The sequence below is a fragment of the Saimiri boliviensis genome, chromosome 16 (assembly GCF_048565385.1).
Source record: "Saimiri boliviensis isolate mSaiBol1 chromosome 16, mSaiBol1.pri, whole genome shotgun sequence".
NCBI classification, from domain to species: Eukaryota; Metazoa; Chordata; class Mammalia; order Primates; family Cebidae; genus Saimiri; species Saimiri boliviensis.
Genome location: NC_133464.1, coordinates 58,366,199 through 58,386,854, shown reverse-complemented (window position 1 = coordinate 58,386,854; position 20,656 = coordinate 58,366,199). Strand labels below are relative to the sequence as shown.

Genomic DNA, 20,656 nt, shown 5'->3' with positions numbered 1-20,656 from the left:
GACTGTATTATCAGGCCATGTTCACTCTCCTAATTTTACTTTAATTCAGCATGTGTTCAACAACTGTTAGTTGAGCCCCTGACTCCTCACCGGGCACTATTCTAGGCAGGGGTTAATATTAGTAAACAAACAAAGATCCCTGCCACCATGGAGCTTATGTTGTTGAGGCAAAAATACATAATGAGCAATGATCATGATTGATAAGAATATGTTAGAAAGTGATAAGCACTGTGGACATGAATACAGAGCAGGTGTAAAGGTCTGAGAATGTAGGTCTGAGTCAGGGAGGAGGTGAAGTTTCCACTTTTAAAAAAGGAATGGCTTGAGCAGCTCTCACGAAGGAAACATTTGAGCAAAGATCTGAAGGAGGTACGGGGTTTGCTGTGGAGCTGTCTGGACTTGAGTCTTCTTGGCTGAGGGAACAGCCAGTGCAAAGGCAGGAATATCTCTGGTCTTCAGCAGGCCAGTGTGTCTGGGAGGAAGTGAGAGAAAGGAGAAGAATATAGGAGGCAAGATTAGGGGGATGACAAGACAGAAACCGTTGTAGACCACTGTGAAGATTTCGTCTTTTGCTCTAGTAAAATGGGGAGCCACTGCAGAGTTTTGAGCAGATCAAGATTGAGATTTCACTCATTTTAATAGTATTAACGGACTATTATATGACAGCCAACTAGGTGCAGGGTGGGGTGGATGAGGCCAGAGGCTGGAGGACCAGTTAGGAGGACGGTGAAGTAGAAGTAAAAGTGTCTGTGACAAAGGTGATCTGATGGTGGCTGGGGTGGGAAGAGGTGATGAGGTCTGGATATACTTTCATAGTTCTTTCATAATTCAGACTTGGCTTGGCATTTCTGGTCAAGTATATCTGATTGGGCAGCCCTTAAGCCACACACATTTCTAATATCTGCATGGCTTCCTCCTCACTTAAGAGTGCATGTGCATGGCATTTGTGTGTATAAATGTTTGCAGTGTAAAGCTCCTATTCACAAGTTTTAGTTCGTTCTGTTTTAAAGCAGGAAGGAATGTAGCTATCCTTTAGCCTTAACTAGTAATAAAAGAGAAAAGGCAAATCTGTTTGACCTTAAAAGTAGTATACCCTTTAAAAAACAAACTGATAATTAGCTTTGCTTCTCCCCATCCCAAGGCAACCATCACTAAAATTTGGTACCCATTCTTTTACGAGTCCATTAAAAATACTTCTCAGTTCGAAGGGTTTCAGAAATTCAGTGCAAAGGTGGCAGTCATGTATAGAATAAGTATCTCTGAACTTGAGAGCTAAGCAAAAATATTACTGAGGCCAACTGAACTCCTGTGGAATTCAGCCAAGATTAGCCAGTCCAGAGCACTTCCAACATTGGCTGGGGGCAGAATGCTGACAGGGCAGGGATGAGGCGTAGCCAGGACTTCGAAAAGGAAACTGATATCAATGGAGGGAATTTTTCACCTGATGCAGCATTTCATATACTTAGCAATCCAGTGAGTTCCTCCTGTTTGTTTTAATGTTGTCATGCATTGTTTATATATTTATAAATAAGCCCAGGTAACAATTTTTCACGCACTCTTTGGTCATAGTTGGGTGCCCCAGAGCACCCCGGCAGCCAAGCATAGCCTGCTGGCACACCAGTGGCCTGACAGCACAGATCTGAGGGAGGACAGATGCTGAAGCGAAAAGAATATTTCAGATTTCACTTGAAATCCTGAACTCTTAAGTAAGTGAGTGAATGAGACCCAAGTTTGTCTTTAGAACATGCATTCTTCAATAATAAGATCTGAGTTTCTTTCCATTTCTATAAATACTTGAGGCAGCATTTGTACAGTAGATAGAAGACAGGGTTTGTAGTGAGACTGGTCTGGTTGAAATTCCAGTATCTCTTCCTGCTATCTGTGAGGCCTGAGCAACTTAGCTTCCTTAAGCCTCCATTTCCTTCTCTATAAAAGAGGGATTTAAAATATCTGCTTACTAGAGATGTTCTAGGAATCATACCAACATACAGGAAAATACAGGAACATACACAAAAATACAGGAAACATACACAAAATACAGGAACATACACAAAATACAGGAAGCACCTTCCATGGCACAAGGCTCAGTAATAGCTCCTTTCTCTTTCTCCACCGATGAGGTTCACCCCATAAATTTTTATGGATGATTAACAGGTATTTATACTTTGTTCATTTATACTTTGTTCAACTTTCTATATCAAATACATTATGCTTAATAAGTTATGTGATTAATGCGGCAGGGGCTAAGTGGAGCTAAAAAGGTGTGCTAATACAAATTTTTATTTTAGTATGTTTTTTGTTTACTATTTGGTGTTTATAAATTCCTCTCTTCAGTGTTTCACAGCACATTGCTAAAGACAACCACAATAGTAAAAAAGGCAGAGATTAATTTTCATTCCTTGTAGACGTGTCATGGGATCCTTGGGGTGTTGCTTCACCAGCCAGAAACCTCTCTGACCAGCGGCGCCTTCTGCCTGAGTATTGCTTACACCTGCTGGGCTCATTCCACCTATTCAGCCGAGCAGGCTATGCTTGGCTCGTGCTGCCGGCCCAGATCCCACACCTGCCAAGGGTGAACCAGATGCACAGTGGTAAGGAGGGCATGAGCCAGTGAATATGGGGTCCAGCCACTGCGCACAGCTAGGAATGCTGGCTGCTGTGGAGGGCGGGCGGCTTCAGGTGCTGACACAGGTGCCGGCTCCATGCCAGGCTGCGGCTGGACCAGGTGTACTGCATGCAGCTTCTGCTGCAGGCACCTGTGTCCAGAGAAGGGGAATATGGTGACACCTGGAAGCTTGGAGACGCCGGGAACTCCAGAGCCCCAGAAGAGGATATCACAGCCATGGCTTCTTGGGGAGCTCCTAGGTTTGGGGTCCCAGAAGGGCTACAGCTGTTCTCTCCTTGTTGCTGTCAATGTGGTAAGCCGGTGGAGGGGGGAAGGGGGGTAATGGGCGGGGCATGTTTCGGCCCTGTTTGTGTTGCAGCTTTTTCAGGCCTGCTATTTGATTGGTCCGTAGTTCTTATTTTTAATTTTTTGAAACAGAGTCTCACTCTTGTTGCCCGGGCTGGAGTGCAGTGGCATGATCTTGGCTCAGTATAACCTCCACCTCCTGGGTTCAAGTGCAATTCTCCTGCCTCAGCCTCCCAGATAGCTGGGATTACAGGTGCCTGCCACCATGGCTGGCTAATTGTGTGTGTGTGTGTGTGTGTGTGTGTGTGTGTGTGTGTGTGTGTGTTTAGTACAGATGGGGTTTTACCACGTTGGCCAGGATGGTCTCCAATTCCTAACCTCAGGTGATCCGCCTGCCTCGACCTCCCAAAGTCTGAGATTACGGGCGTGCCCCCCTTCCCCCACCGTCTGGGTCTGTAGTTCTTGTCTCCTTCGGAAAGAATGAGGTATGCGGACAAGTGGATGGTGAGCAAGGCGAAGAGGTGCTTTATGGAACAGAACAGTTCAGAGGAGACCAGTAGGTAGCTCCTCTCCACTTTAAGGTCAGCGTGTCATCTGCTTAGCTCTCAGCAGAGGAGATCTACAGTGGGTAACTCCTCTCCACAGGCAGGTCGCCCAGTTACCTGCCAGAGTCCAGGGGCGGGGTTTTGGGCTTCAGAGAGGAAGTACATGCTGATTGGTCCATGGGCAGCAATGGGCAGACCCAGAAAAAGCACCGGAAGTTCTCACTCTGGGCTGGACTCCACCTACAACTGGCAGCCTGACCCCCAGGCTTCAGGCCATCCCTGGCTCGAAGGTGGGGTTTCACTGGGGACCCGCCCTTTTCTGCCCAGGAACCTGTCCGCCTCCTGGCATCAACATGTTGTTCACGGCGCCCAGGCTGTTCGTGCTGAGAGGTACCTGCAGGGCTGAGCTGAGCCGCCCTCAGCCCCCACTGGGCTCCTTTCCGGTGCCTAAAGTTTCAGAGAGGGCTGAGGCGGCGTTGGGGGTGCTGGTGTGTCAGTGCTGCCCCAAGTGCATGCACACCCGGCCATGTCACAGCAGTGCCCAGGCTTGGCTTCAACTTTGTTCGGAAATCAGAGCCGATGCCGGGAGCTGGGAGAGGCCAGGGCCCTTTTGATCCTGTGTGGAGAGGAGGGCTTCCCAGGCCCGTAAGCGTGCAGGGATTCCTGGGTCTGGAGCTTCAGCTGGGTGGCTACAGCTGCACCTGGGAGCACGGGGTTTCCTTACCGCCAACTGCGTAGGGGCAGGGTTTCTTCTGCCTGTTCCCTGCTCTCGTTGGCCCCACAGAGCGAGCAATCCTGGCGGTACCTCCTCTGCTGCAGCGGGCGTCTTCCCAGTGACCCCTCCAGACGGCTGGAGGGGCGGCTGCCATCAGTAGGAGAAGAAAAGGCAGGTTGAGCTAATGAGCCCTTGATGCATCACGGATGCCAATTAGCTGCTTTACTCTGCAAGTCGTGTTTAACTGAATGAGATTTTCTCACAGGTAGAATTTCGATGTCTAAAAAGGGCTTTAGAAACCCATTGACCAGCATTTAAAAAATGGTGTCATAACTTTTAAGATTGACCAACAGACTAAATTCTTCCAGGGTTTAGACCTCTTCTGAAGACATATTTGTGTGCCCTGTGGGACTTTTCTGTTTCTGTGATCCATTCGGAAGGTTTAAAACTGTACATTAACAGTTTCCTTGTGTGTGAAATGAAGAGTTTGATTAGAGTATTTTTCAGGTCCCCTTCAATTTTGAAATTGAAATTCTGAGACCCACATTTTTAGTTTTAAGCTATGGAGAAGACAGTCTTGGAAAATGCCTATGAACTAAGGGATAAGCGATACTCCTCATGTGGGAAGTCTCTCAAGCTGTTTTCTGTCTTCAGTGAGGAAGTCTAAGAGAAGACCATGAAGCAGGCCAAATGGATAGTGGGGGTTTCTCCTAGCGTGTCTTGGTCTCTAAACTTTCATGTAGATAGATTACAGTAGACTTAGGAATGCAGATGGTTACTGGTATTAGACACCTAAAAGAATTTTAAGTCCTTGGAAATTGATATAACCATGGATTTGTTTTGATATGTTTATGAAATATGGTGTATGAAAAGAGGATGTTACTTGAGTTGATTTTAATTTTCTCAGTTTAATGTGACTTTGCAAGAAGTTCTTCACTACAAAATGGTCTATTTTTCTCTATAAGGGTTGTGTTTAGTAATGTAAATGAAATAAAGGTGTGTGAAAAGCTCTGAACTGTTCTATACAAGCATTGCACTCTACATGGAGGATAATCTTTAACATCATGAGCTTCCTTTTTATACAAAATTGTGTATGTGATGGAGAATTTAAAAACCTCATACAACAAATCAACTTGAAAGAATTCTAATTGGAAAACACCAAGAAAGTACCTATGTCATTGTGGCCAAGGGGTAATTGAACATTTTTGTTTTCTTCAGTAATGTTTTTCTTTAGTTCTTTTTTTGTTCTTTGATTTTGTCGGCGACAAAAGTTACAACTCCTGTTTTTTTTTTCTCTCCATTTAATTGGTAAATCTTCCTCCATCCCTTTATTTTGAGTTTTTGTGTGTCGTCGTGAGTTAGATCCATATACAACGTACCAATAGATTTTAACTTTTTATTCAATTTGCCTGTGTCTTTAATTGGGGCATTGAATCCATTTAAATTTAGGATTAATATTAATATTTGTGAGTCCAATATTGTAATTTAATGCTAGCTGGCTATTTTGCCTGTTAGTTGATGTAAATTCTTCATTATGGAGATACTCTTTACGTTTTGGTAAATTTTGGGGATGACTGATACTGGTTGTTCCTTTCTGTTTGTAGTGCTTCTTTCAGAAGGTCCTGTAAAGCAGACCTGGTGGTGATGAAATCTCTGAGTGTTTGTTTGTTCGTGAAAAATTTTATTTTTTCTTCATTTATGAAGCTTAGTTTGGCTGGATGTGAGATTCTGGGTTGAAAATTCTTTTCTTTGAGGATACTGAATATTGACCCCCACTCTCTTCTAGATTGTAGGGTTTCTGCTGAGAGGTCTGCTAAGTCTGATAGGCTTCCCTTTAAAGGTAACCTTTCTCTCTAGCTGCCCTCAGAATTTTCTCCTTTATTTCAACCCTAGTGAATCTAGCGATTTTGTGTCTTGGAGTTGCTCTACTTGAGGAATATCTTTGTGGTATTCTCTGGATTACCTGGAGTTGAGTATTGTCCTGCCTTACTAGGTTAGGAAAGTTTTCCTGAATAATATCCTGAAGACTATTTTCCAACTTGGATTCATTCTCTTCATGACATTCAGGTACATCTATCAGTTGTAAATTAGTTCTTTTTACATAGTCCCATATTTCTTGGAGAATTTGTTCATTCCTTTTTACTCTTCTCGAATCTTGTCTTCTCATTTCATTAAGTAGGTCTTCGACCTCTGATATCCTTTCTTCTGCTTTATCAATTCGACTGTTAAAACCTGTGCATACTTCACGAAGTTGTTGTATTCTTCAGTTCCATTAATTCACTTATTTTTGTTTCTAAATTGTCTATTCTCATTAGGATTTCGTCAAACCTTTTTTCAAAGTTCTTAGTTTCTTTACATTGGATTAGAATATGTTCTTTTAGCTCACAAAAGTTCCTTATTATCCACCTTCTGAAGCCTAAATCTGTTAATGGAACGCACTCGTTCTCCATCAGGCCTTGTTCCCTTGCTGATGAGGAACTGTGATCCCCTGTGGAAGAGGCATTCTCATTCTGGGTATTCTCAACCTTTTTACGCTGGTTTCTTCCCATCATTGTGAGTTTATCCACCTGTCGTCTTTGTGATTGCTGACTTTCAAATTAGGTCTCTGAGTGGACGTCCAACTTGTTGATTCCCAGCACTGAAATCTGAGCAACCCACTGCGCTGGCTAAAACAGCGGCATTAAGATTCGTGCTGCTGGCCCGGCGCGGTGGCTCAAGCCTGTAATCCCAGCACTTTGGGAGGCCAAGGCGGGTGGATCACAAGGTCAAGAGATCGAGACCATCCTGGTCAACATGGTGAAACCCCGTCTCTACTAAAAATACAAAAAATTAGCCGGGCATGGTGGTGCGTGCCTGTAATCCCAGCTACTCAGGAGGCTGAGGCAGGAGAATTGCCTGAACCCAGGAGGCGGAGGTTGCGGTGAGCCGAGATCGTGCCATTGCACTCCAGCCTGGGTAACAAGAGCGAAACTCCATCTCAAAAAAAAAAAAAAAAAAAAGATTCGTGCTGCTTTTCTGCTCAGGAATATCCGGTCTGGCTTCCCTCTTGAATCCCTTTTTCAATCAGGTAAATGGGTGACTCTGCCTTCCTGGAGCTCCAAACGTCAATCAAAAGGGGACCCAGTCCCATTTACTCTGCGCCTAGAACTGCCACGCTGGCCACAAGAGTTGTGCTGGCAATCCGTGGGGCTCCTCCGCTGGGAATCTCCTAGTCCCTGGGCAACAAAAATTCATCTGAAAGTGTGGCGTCCTCTCTTTCTGTGTGCTTTCTCTGGAACTACAATCCTGAGCTGCTAGTAATCAGCCATCTTGGATCTCTCTCCCACTAGGCTGGTCCTTTTTTTTTTTTTTTTTTTTTCCGGTTAACACGTGTGTTACATCTGAAAAATATGGAAAGTACAGAAACAGCATGTGAAGCAGGAGGTATGAAACCACTCATGATCCCATAATCTAGGAGCAACCACCATTAACATGTTTCCTAAATTTTTTTTTGTTGATCTTCGTATAGTTAAAATCATTTTATTTACACAGTCTTATAAACCTTGTGTTCACTTAACATAATGTCTCTAGCACACTGATAATGATAGAGCAGAAATATGGAGCCGTAGCCATTCAAGACATTGAGTTATTGAATCAGCCTGGAACTACCTCTAGTCCTTTTAAGTCAGACTCTTTTTGTTTAAATCACTGAAGTTGGGTATTGTTATTTGCAGCCCAAATCTTCTTAAACTGAGAAAACTGTCTTGAATTTCTTACTTATTCCCATGTATGATTTCTTACTTTTACAGCATGTGAATGTAGAGTAAATTTCTGCAAGTGGAATTTCTGAGTCACAGATTATATACTTTTTTTTTTTTTTTTTTTTTGAGACGGCGTTTCGCTCTTGTTACCCAGGCTGGAGTGCAATGACGCGATCTCAGCTCACCGCAACCTCCGCCTCCTGGGTTCAGGCAATTCTCCTGCCTCAGCCTCCTGAGTAGCTGGGATTACAGGCATGCGCCACCATGCCCAGCTAATGTTTTGTATTTTTAGTAGAGACGGGGTTTCACCATGTTGACCAAGATGGTCTCGATCTCTTGACCTCGTGATCCACCTGCCTCGGCCTCCCAAAGTGCTGGGATTACAGGCTTGAGCCACCGCGCCCGGCCAGATTATATACTTTAAAAAAAAAAATTTCTGATGACTTATTTTCCTGTCAGCTCATCATACAACTTAAATATTCTTATCTTAGTGATTTTGTGTGTGTGTGTTTTAAACTGGTAGAGTTTCCTTCCTTTTTTTTTTTTTTTTTTTAATGTTTGGGTCACCACAATGTGCAACATTATTACTTTCTTTATGCATACTTTTTGAATAACTGTATGTGTGGCACTTTTGCACACATTGCCTCATTTAATTACCCAGTAAGATGGGTGATATTTTGCTCTTTCACCCGGTTTATGAGGGTTTCTCTTTTATAGGAGTATTTAACCCATTAGCGTTTACTGAATGTTTGATATTAACCCTTGGCTTTTTGTGTTATGTTTTCAAATTATTATGCTTTCTGATTATTTTCCTGAATTTTTCTTTAAATTTTTCAAGTTTTTCTTTCTTTTTTTTTTTTAATTTTCTTTTTTATTGAGATGGAGTGTTTTGCTTTTGTCACCCAGGCAGGAGTGCAATGGCATGATCTTGGCTCACTGCAGTGTCTGCCTCCTGGGTTCAAGTGATTCTCCTGCCTCAGCCTCCCAAGTAGCTGGGATTATGGGTGTGTGCCACCATGCCTGGCTAATTTTTGTATTTTTAGTAGAGACAGAGTTTCACCATATTGGCCAGGTTGGTCTTGAACTTCTGACTTCAGGTGACCTGCCTGCCTCAGCCTCCCAAAGTGCTGGGATTACAGGCATGAGCCACTGTGCCTGGCAGGTTTTTCTTTTTTTTTATGGAAAGAAAACAAACTGGGCATGGTGGCTCACACCTGTACTCTCAGCACTTAGGGAGGCCGAGGTGGGAGGATCACTTGAGCCCAGGAGTTCAAGACCAGTCTGGGCAAGATGGAGAAATCCCGTCTCTACAAAAAATGAAAAAATTAGCTGGGTGTGGTAGCTTGTGTATGTAGTCCCAGCTACTTGAGAGACTGAGGTGGGAGGATCACTTGAGATTAGGAATTCTAGTCAGCAGAGGGCCATGATGGTGTCACTGCACTGCAGCCTGGGAGATGAAGCAAAAACCCTGTCTCTTAAAAAAAAAAAAAAATTATAAAGAAGGAAAACAGTTCTCTTTGTGACTTGAAAGTTATATGTCCAAGTTTTGTTCTTGTGGGTAATTTAAAATTTGAACTTACTTGTTTATCGTTAGAACAGTATCTGTGGAGTTCCCCTAAGCCGTATGATCACTTCAGGACATTTTCTTCTTTCCTTCTCCTTACCTTCTAAATTTTGTTGAAATGAGAAATATTTGTTCATTTTATTTTTTTTACATTATGCTCCTTCAAGCATGCTTACTGAATATTTGCATTATGACTTCAACCTTGACACATTATTTAGACCCCTCTAGTTTTGCTTTAATTTCTTGTGGAGATGAGGATCTTGCCCTATTGCCCAGGCTGGTTTTGAACTACAGGGCTCAAGCAGTCCTCCCATCTCAGCCTCCCAAAGTACTGGGATTACAGGTGTGAGACACTGTGGCTGGCCTAGACCTCTCTGGTTTTGTTAGCTTTATTGCTCACTGCTGTTTCTCTTATACTTCTATTTATCTTTTACTTTCTTGAGTTTTTTATTCTATTTTTTCAGTTGATTATTTACCCTCCCTTCCTTAAGAATATTTCTGCAGATAGGGTATATGGAAATATACTTTTGAGTCCTTCTCGTATATTATTTCTTCTACTTTATAGTAATGATAATTAATAGTACTGATAATTTATCTAAATTTAGAATTTGTGTGCCATAGACTTATCCTTTCAGAGTCCTTTAAAACTTACTCTGTTGTGTTCTAACACTTAGTATGGTAGATGAAAAACCCAATGTTCATCTCATTCATGTTCCTTTTTGTTTTTTTAATCTTGGTGGAGGAGCAGATGTCTATTGGACTGCTTTTCTCTCTGACATTCCAAAACTCTCCTGGGATGAGCATGGTTCTTTTGTGATTAATTCTGCCAAGCTCTGAATGAATAATTTTATTCTTAAAAAGTCAGTTTAAGTTCTTTTTTTCCTCCCATTATTTACTTACTACTTTTTCTTTTCTTTTTTTTTTTTTTTTTTTTTTTTTTTTTTTTTTTTTTGAGACGGAGTTTCGCTCTTGTTGCCCAGGCTGGAGTGCAATGGTGCGATCTCGGCTCACCGCAACCTCCGCCTCCTGGGTTCAGGCAATTCTCCTGCCTCAGCCTCCTGAGTAGCTGGGATTACAGGCACCCACCACCATGCCCAGCTAATTTTTAGTATTTTTAGTAGAGACGGGGTTTCACCATGTTGACCAGGATGGTCTCGATCTCTTGACCTTGTGATCCACCCGCCTCGGCCTCCCAAAGTGCTGGGATTACAGGCTTGAGCCACCGCGCCCGGCTACTTACTACTTTTTCTTTACTTAAATATTATTTCTTTTTTCTGTTTTGTTTTCTCTTTCTGGAATTCCTATTAGACACAGATTTGATCTTCTGGATCTATCATTGCGCTGTCTGTTTCAGTCATGATTTTCCATTTTCCGTTGTTTTCTTGTGAGTTCTGGGTAATTTTGTGGAGCAGGTCTTTCAAGTTTCCATTTGGTTTTCTGCGGGAGCCAGTCTGCATCTCAGTGCATCTCTTCTTTAAAAGCCTACCTGTTTCGCTTTTTACTTTCATATGCTATGTTCTGTTGCTCCTTTTTCATCTTTCTTCATAATAACTTTTGTGTCAGTGATGCAGATAGAAAAGTTTAAATCTCACTGAGAATACAAATTTTATTTACTGTTCAAGTACATTTTCCATTTTATTTTTCTCCAGAGAGTAGTCCGTCTTCAGTCTTTAAGGACTCAGCTCCTTATGTAGGTTTTGGTGGGGGGTCATGGGGCAACACTTGCAGGTCTAAATCGGGGTGGGGTTGTTTGGTCCTTGTGGGCTTCATGAGATCGATTCCTGACTACTTTGCTATTAATCGCAAAACTTACACAGTAATGTAGCTTCACATACAGCTTGGGAAGTACATAGGCATTGAAGACGCTCGCTTCAGAAATGTCCCTGACTGCTGTGGCCTCCACTGTGTTTCGAATGACGAATTTCTTAATGGCCTTGTCTTTGGGCACGCATCAGGCACAGTTCGTGCAGCGAATAGGCTGCACGTGGCCAAGGCCCTTTTTGGCACCACCATTGTTCCTTCTTTTCTTTGTCATCTTGGAGACACGGACTGGAGAGAGTGAGAATACATATTTTGAAGTGTGCAAACTTTTTTGTTTCTTGCAGTTACCCTAATTATTCCAAATTTTTCACTTCACCTAAAATACTGGGTCTTTCCCCTGTCTAGTTTGCTGGTTTCCCTGTTCACTCATCTGCCAAGTAGGTCTAATTTGTTCATTATTGGTAACTGAAATATGCTTTGTCAGAGGTTGTGTAGGTCATTATTCAGTTCTTTTTATTCCAGGCAAAAATAGGGGAAAATTAGATTTACTGTGATATTTTTTATCTGCAGCTTGGAGTTCTAATAGTTTGCGTGGGGTAGGGTTGAAGCTGTAGGCAGTAGGAAACAACTGCAGGACAGACTTTGTCTTTGTTCAGGAACAGTGTCCCTTTTGTGTCTGCCTTGGCAGCTCCTGGCCCACTGGGGTAGTTTCCCTCTCCTCTGAATAGCTGCCTTGGCATCTAGGCAGAAATTCCAGCATGGCTGCTTGTCCAGCACTAGCCTGGCCTCCAGCCTCTGCTCCAATCCTGGAGCTGTCCGTGGGCTCTGAAGTGGGGATCCTGGTGGACTTGCCACCCCACGTGTAGTAGAGTGATTAAGAGTTTAAGCTTGAGTCTGATCACCTTTGTGTTCTAGTCTTGGTTTTGCTATTTGAGAACTGTATAACATTGTCATCTTGTTCACCTTCTGAACTCCAGTTTACTTGTGTGTCTAATAATATTAAAATTTATTAATGGCTTAAGGCACTTAGTAGGGTATCTGGGTCTCAATAATTGATGAATGGCACAGTTTTGTTGTGGGTGTTCTGGGAGCTGGCTACTAATTGGCCTCTCCACTCACTCTGCTGTTTGCTAAATCATTACTGTTGGCTCTTTTCAAGGGGTCGCTTTTGTGGATGAGTCACTTATGAAGTAGCCAGTCAGTGGTGGAGACTTTTCCTATTGAAGTAGTTGGATCATTTTAGCAAGAAATGATGAGGGGAGGGAGTCACATGCATCGTCTTGGTTCTAGACCATCACAGGTAATTCTTTAAACCACCTGAAATGTTTAGAACCAAATAAATAAATAGGGCAGCACCTTTTATTGTATAATTCATTTGTTCCCCCCCATTAGTTGTATTTATTTTTAATATGCTAATTAGCATATATGCTTTGGTCTGTTTCTGGGTTTTCAGTTCTTTCCCATTGGTTATTCTGTTTAATCTGGTGCACTGTCACACCATTTTAGTCTTTCTTCAGTGACAGAAAAGAATAGTTGTTAAGAGCATGGGTTTTGGAGACAGGTTGCCCGGATTTGAATAGTGGCTCCTTTGATTAGTTTCTAAGAGATTAAGTAAATTACTTACCTAAATTACTTAATTTTTTTTTTTTGCCTCAGTTTATCAGCTCCAAAATGGACATGATAATAATCCCAATTTAGAGGACCACATAGAGATTAAATCAAATAAATCTCATAAAGTCATTAAAACTGAGCTTGAGAATTATTTGAATTATTACAGGGTTTTAACAACCAAGAACTGATAGTGTAGTCCTGCAAAGCCCTAGAGGTGTTTTTTTCTGAAGTAGTGGATGAAAATCTTACTCGTAGGTTCTGTGAGGGCCAGGACCCCATTTTTACTCTCTTTGTGTTCCTAGTATTAGGCCTTGTTCATGATAAGTACCCAATATATACTTACCAAACTAAGAAAAAGTAGTACTTCAGCCTTTTAATACACAAAGATTTTAAAATATATCATGAATCCAGGTAAAGAGTCAATTAAGCTTTTGTAAATTTATAATACCTGTTAGTACTTTAAGATTGGAAAAGGCTGGTTTTTCCCCATATATTCAGTACCAAGAAAGAACTATAGTGGAGCAAGGCAAGTTTTTTGTGAAGACATTTTGTTGTTGTTTTTTTAATTTTTAATTTAATTTTTTTATTGCATTTTAGGTTTTGGGGTACATGTAAAGGGATATGCAAGATTGTTGCATAGGTATACACATGGCAGTGTGATTTGCTGCCTTCCTTCCCATCACCTGTATCTGGCATTTCTCCCCATGCTATCTCTCCCCAACTCCCCACCCCCTGCTGTCCCTCCCCTATTTCCCCCCAACGGACCCCAGTGTGTGATGCTCCCCTCCCTGTGTCCACGTGTTCTCATTGTTCAACACCTGCGTATGAGTGAGAACATGCGGTGTTTGATTTTCTGTTCTTGTGTCAGTTTGCTGAGAATGATGGTTTCCAGGTTCATCCATGTCCCTACAAAGGACACGAACTCATCATTTTTGATGGCTGCATAATATTCCATGGTGTATATGTGCTACATCTTCCCTGTCTAGTCTATCATCGATGGGCATTTGGGTTGGTTCCAGGTCTTTGCTATTGTAAACTGTGCTGCAACAAACATTCGTGTGCCTGTGTCTTTATAATAGAACGATTTATAATCCTTTGGCTATATACCCAGTAATGGGATTGCTGGGTCAAATGGAATTTCTATTTCTAGGTCCTTGAGGAATCGTCACACTATCTTCCACAATGGTTGAACTAATTTACACTCCCACCAACAGTGTAAAAGTGTCCCTATTTTTCCACATCCTCTCCAGCATCTGTTGTCTCCAGATTTGTGAATGATCGCCATTCTAACTGGCATAAGATGGTATCTCAATATAGTTTTGATTTTCATTTCTCTAATGACCAGTGATGATCATTTTTTCATGTTTGTTGGCCTCATGTATGTCTTCTTTTGTAAAGTGTCTGTTCATATCCCTCTCCCACTTTGAATGGGCTTGTTTGGGTTTTTTTTGTAAATCTGTTTTAGTTCTTTGTAGATTCTGGATATCAGCCCTTTGTCAGATGGGTAGACTGCAAAAATTTTTTCCCATTCTGTTGGTTGCCAATTCACTCTAATGACTGTTTTTGTTTTGTTTTGTTTTGTTTTGTTTGTTTGTTTGTTTTTTGCTGTACAGAAGCTGTGGAGTTTGATTAGGTCCCATTCGTCTATTTTGGCTTTTGTTGCCAATGCTTTTGGTGTTTTGTTCATGAAATCCTTGCCTATGCCTATGTCCTGAATGGTTTTGCCTAGATTTTCTTCTAGAGTTTTTATGGTCTTAGGTCTTATGTTTAAGTCTTTAATTTATCTGGAGTTAATTTTAGTGTAAGGTGTCAGGAAGGGGTCCAGTTTCTGCTTTTTGCACACAGCTAGCCAGTTTTCCCAACACTATTTATTAAACAGGGAATCCTTTCCCCATTGCTTGCTTTTTGTCAGGTTTGTCAAAGATCAGATGGTTGTAGATGTGTGGCATTACTTCTGAAGCCTCTGTTCTGTTCCATTGGTCTATATCTCTGTTTTGGTACTAGTACCATGCTGTTTTGATTACTGTAGCCTTGTAGTCTAGTTTGAAGTCTGGTAGTGTGATGCCTCCGCTTTGTTCTTTTTGCTTAGAACTGACTTGGCTCTGTGGGCTCTCTTTTGGTTCCATATGAAGTTTAAGGTGGTTTTTTCCAGTTCTGTGAAGAAGGTCATTGGTAGCTTGATGGGGATAGCATTGAATTTGTAAATTACTTTGGGCAGTATGGCCATCTTCATGATACTGATTCTTCTAACCATGAACATGGAATGTTTCTCCATCTGTTTGTGTCTTCTCTTATTTCATTGAGCAGTAGTTTATAGTTCTCCTTGAAGAGGTCCTTTATGTTCCTTGTTAGTTGTATTCCTAGGTATTTTATTCTCTTTGTAGCAATTGTGAATGGCAGTTTGTTCTTGATTTGGCTCTGTTCAAGTCTGTTATTGGTGTATAGGAATGCTTGTGATTTTTGCACATTGATTTTGTATCCGGAGACTTTGCTGAAGTTGCTTATCAGTTTCAGGAGATTTTGGGCTGAGATGATGTGGTCTTCTAGATATACAATCATGTCATCTGCAATTAGAGACAATTTTACTTCCTACTTTCCTATTTGAATACCCTTTATTTCTTTTTCTTGCCGATTGCTCTCGCTAGAACTTCCAGTACTATATTGAATAGGAGTGGTGAGAGAGAGCATTCTTGTCTAGTACCAGATTTCAAAGGGAATGCTTCCAGTTTTTGCCCGTTCAGTATGATATTGGCTGTTGGTTTGTCATAAATAGCTTTTATTATTTTGAGGTAGATTCTGTCAATACCTAGTTTATTGAGGGTTTTTAGCATAAAGGGCTAAAGGGTTGAAATTTGTCAAAGGCCTTCTCTGCATCAATTGAGATAATCATGTGGTTTTTGTCTTTGGTTCTGTTTATGTGGTGAATTATCCTTATAGACTTGCGTATGTTGAACCAGCCTTGCATCCCCGGTTGAAGCCTACTTGATCATGGTGGATAAGCTTTTTGATGTGCTGTTGCAATTGGTTTGCCAGTATTTTATTGAAGATTTTTGCATCTATGTTCATCATGGATATTGGCCTGAAGTTTTCTTTTCTTGCTGAGTCTCTGCCGGGTTTTGGTATCAGGATGATGTTGGTCTCATGAAATGACTTGGGAAGGATTCCCTGTTTTTGGATTATTTGGAATAGTTTCAGAAGGAATGGTACCAGCTCCTCTTCGTATGTCTGGTAGAATTCGGCTGTGAACCCATCTGGACCTGGGCTTTTTTTGGGTGGTAGGCTCTTAATTGCTGCCTCAACTTCAGCCCTTGTTATTGGTCTATTCAGGGTTTTGACTTTTTCGTGGTTTAGGCTTGGGAGGATGCAAGTGTCCAGGAATTTATCCATTTCTTCCAGGTTTACTAGTTTATGTGCATAGAGATGTTCATAGTAATCTCTGATGATGGTTTGAATTTCTGTGGAATCTGTGGTGATAGCCCCTTTATCATTTTTTATTGCATCTATTTGATTATTCTCTCTTTTCTTTTTTATTAATCTGGCTAGTGGTCTGTCTATTTTGTTAATCTTTTTGGAAAACTAGCTCCTGGATTTATTGATTTTTTTTTTTTGAAGGGTTTTTTGTGTCTCTGTCTCCTTCAGTTCTGCTCTGATCTTAGTTATTTCTTGACTTCTGCTAGGTTTTGAGTTTTTCTCATCTTGCTCCTCTAGCTCTTTCAATTTTGACGATAGGGTGTCAATTTTAGATCTCTCCTTGGTTCTCATGTGGGCATTTATTGCTGTGTATTTTCCTGTAGAGACTGCTTTAAATGTGTTTCAGAGATTCTGGTATGTTGTGTCTTCGTTCTTGTTGGTTTCGAAGAACTTCTTTATTTCTGCCTTCATTTCATTGTTTATCCAGTCAACATTCAAGAGCCAGTTCAGTTTCCATGAAGCTGTGCAGTTTTGAGTTAGTTTCTGAATTCTAACTTGATTGCACTGCGGACTGAGAGACTGTTTATGATTTCCGTTCTTTTGCATTTGCTGAGGAGTGATTTACTTCCAATTATGTGGTCAATTTTAGAGTAGGTGCGATGTAGTGCTGAGAAGAATGTATATTCTGTGGATTTGAGGTAGAGAGTTCTGTAAATGTCTATTAGGTTTGCTTGTTCCTGGTCTGAGTTCAAGTCCTGGATATTCTTGTTAATTTTCCATCTTGTTGATCTGTCTAATATTGACAATGGGGTGTTAAAGTCTCCCACTATTATTGTGTGGGAGTCTAAGTCTCTTTCTAAGTCATTAAGAACTTGCCTTATGCATCTGGGTGCTCCTGTATTAGGTGTGCATATATTTAGGATCATTAGCTCTTCTTGTTGCATTGATCCTTTTACCATTATGTAATGTCGTTCTTTGTCTCTTTTGGTCTTTGTTGTTTTAAAGTCTATTTTATCAGAGACGAGAATTGCAACTCCTGCTTTTTTTTTTTTTTTTTTTTTCTCTCCATTTGCTTGGTAAATCTTCCTTCATCCCTTTATTTTGAGCCTTTGTGTATTCTTGCATGTGAGTTGGGTTTCCTGGATACAGCACACTGATGGGTTTTGGCTTTTTATCCAATTTGCCAGTCTGTGTCTTTTGATTGGGGCATTTAGCCCATTTACATTTAGGGTTAATATTGTTAGGTGTGAATTTGATCCTGCCATTTTGTTGCTAGCTAGCTGTTTTGCCCATTAGTTGATGCAGTTTCTTCATCGTGTTGATGCTCTTCACCATTTGGTATGTTTTTGGAGTGGCTGGTACTGGTTGTTCCTTTCTATGTTTAGTGCCTCTTTCAGGAGCACTTGTAAAGCAGGCCTGGTGGTGATGAAATCTGAGTACTTGCTTGTTTGCAAAGGATTTATTTTTCCTTCACTTATGAAGCTTAGTTTGGCTGGATATGAAATTCTGGGTTGAAAGTTCTTTTCTTTAAGGATGTTGAATATTGGCCCCCACTCTTTTCTGACTTGCAGGGTTTCAGCTGAGAGATCTGCTATGAGTCTGATGGGCTTCCCTTTGTGGGTAACCTGACCTTTGTCTCTGGCTGCCCTTAGCATTTTCTCCTTCATTTCAACCCTGGTGAATCTGACGATTATGTGCCTTGGGGTTGCTCTTCTTGAGGAATATCTTTGTGGTGTTCTCTGTATTTCCTGGACTTGAATATTGGCCTGCCTTGCTAGGTTGGGAGGTTTTCCTGGATAATATCCTGAAGAGTATTTTCCAGCTTGGATTCATTCTCTTCGTCACATTCAGGTACACCTATCAAACATAGATTAGGTCTTTTCACATAGTCCCATATTTCTTGGAGACTGTTCATTCCTCTTTACCCTTTTCCCCCTGATCTTGCCTTCTTGTTTTATTTATTGAGTTGATCTTTGACCTCTGATATCCTTTCTTCTGCTTGGTCAGTTAGGCTGGTGAAACTTGTGTATGCTTCACGAAGTTCTCGTGTTGTATTTTTCAGCCTCATCAATTCACTTATATTCCCCTGTAAGTTGTTTATTCTCGTTAGCATTTCGTCAAATCTTTTTTCAAGGTTCTTAGTTTCTTTGCATTGGGTTAGAACATGTTCTTTTAGCTCAGAGAAGTTTCTTATTACCCACCTTCTGGAGCCTGATTCTGTCAATTCGTCATACTTATTCTCCATCCAGCCTTGTTCCCTTGCTGGTGAGGAGTTGTGATCCCTTGTAGGAGGAGAGGCATTCTGGTTTCGGGTGTTTTCATCCTTTTTGTGCTGGCTTCTTCCCATCTTTGTGGATTTATCCACCTGTCATCTTTGTAGTTGTTGGCTTTCAGATTGGGTCTCTGAGTGGACATCCAGTTTGTTGATGATGGAGTTATTTCTTTCTCTTTCTTAGTTTTCCTTCTAACAGTCTGACCACTCTTCTGTAGAACTGCGGAGGTCCACTCCAGGCCCTTCTTGCCTGGGGATCACCTGCAGCAGCTGCAGCACAGTAAGGGTTGCTGCCAGTTTCTTCCTCTATCTTTGTCCCAGAAGGCCACCCACCAGATGTCAGTCTGAGTTCACCTTTTCGAGGTGACTCTTTGGATATACGATTGTCAGGGAGCTGCTTGAGGAGACAGTCTGTCCTTTATAGGAGCTCAAGTGCTGAGCTGTGAGCTCCATTGTTCATTTAGAGCAGGCGTCCCCAAACTTCTTACACAGGGAGCCAGTTCACTGTCCCTCAGACCGTTGGAGGGCTGCCACATACTGTGCTCCAATCACTGACCACCAATGAAAGAGGTGCCCCTTCCTGAAGTGTGGCGGGGGGCTGGATAAATGGCCTCAGGGGGCTGCATGCGGCCCATGGGCCATAGTTTGGGAACACCTGATTTAGAGTTGCTGGGCAAGTATGTTTAAGTCTGCTGCAGCAGAATCATACACCTTCCCCGCCCCGCGCAGGCTTTTTTTTTTTTTTTTTTCCTCCAGGTGCTCTGTCCCGGGGAGTTAGGGCTTTATTTAAATAGAGTTTCTGTTGTGCTGCTGCCTTTTTTCAAGACTGCCCTGCCCAGCGAGGAGGCAGCCTACTCACTGTCTGCCTGCAGAGGCTTTGCTGAGCTGCTGTGGGCTCTGCCCAGCTGCTGTGTGAACTTCTCTGCAGTCCTGTTTATACAGGTGTAGTTAGAACTGCCTCGGCAATGGCAGCCCACTTCTGTAATGGCAGACTCTCTCTGTAATGGTGGGCTGCCTCAGCAATGACAAACTACCTCCGTAGTTGTGGAATGCCTTGGTAATGGTGGACGCCCCCCCTGCCCCACAGAGCTGTACCGTCCCAGGTTCTGCTGTGCTTGCTGTGAAACTCTCAATCCAGAGTGTTCAATTGCTGTTTTTTTGTGGGGGTGGGACCAGTAGAGCCTGATCACCTGGCTCTGTGCCTCAGAGCCTTTTTTTTTTTTTTTAAGTTGAATGGTCGACTGTCTCCCAGGTGTTCCAGTCACCTGTTGAAAAAGCGCTGGGATCTGTGTGATTTCCCATGCAGTGACCCACTGTGCTGACTGAAACAGTGGCACTGAGATTGGTGGTGCTTTTTGGCTCAGGAATCTCCTGGCCTGGCTCCCTGTTTCAGTCCCCTTTTTAATAAGTCACTCCAAGGGTGACTCGGCCTTCTTGGAGCTCCAGTTGTAAGCTAAAATGGTGCCCGGACCCGTGTATTTTGTATGGAGAACCGTGGCACCAGGGCACTGGCAAAACAGCCACAGGCCAAAACAGCTGTGCCAGCAAAAACAACCTTGGCGGCAGAAACAGCCATGCTGGTGACCCGTGGGTCTCCTCCGCCTGGGAATCTCCTGGTCTGTGGGCAATAATAATCCATTTGGAAATGCGGCGTCCACTCACCCTCCACACTTTTGCTGGGAGCTGCAGTCCTTAGGTGCTCCTAATTGGCCATCTTGGATCCCTCCTGTGAAGACATTTGTTAATTGATCAAAGTAATAGGGTGCATCATGGTTGGGTTAAGTGGATTTTATCTAAAAGTCAAAGTTGGACAAGAGGGAAGGGACGAATGCAGAGTCCCCCCAAAAGGAAGCTCTAAACATTATATTTGTTTTTTAATTTTTTAGTTTTATTTTTTTGGGATGGAGTCTTGCTCTCTCTCCCAGCCTGGAGTGCAATGGCGCCCTCTCAGCTCACTGCAACCTCCGCCTCCCGGGTTCAAGGGATTCTCCTGCCTCAGCCTCCGAGGTAGCTGGAATTACAGGCATGCGCCACCATGCCCAGCTAATTTTTGTATTTTTAGTAGACACAGAGTTTCACCATGTTGGCCAGGCTGGCCTCGAATTCCCCACCTTCAGTAATCTGCC

At 42.3% G+C, this 20,656-nt stretch overlaps 1 protein-coding gene and 1 pseudogene across 4 annotated transcripts in view; one reads left to right on the top strand and one right to left on the bottom strand.

The window, feature by feature from the left end:
- Positions 1-20,656, top strand: part of WDFY2 (WD repeat and FYVE domain containing 2) — a 191,729-nt gene that overhangs the window by 40,845 nt on the left and 130,228 nt on the right. The gene's annotated exons all lie outside the window — the stretch shown is intronic.
- On the bottom strand, positions 11,154-11,510 carry LOC120365749 (small ribosomal subunit protein eS26 pseudogene; annotated as a pseudogene).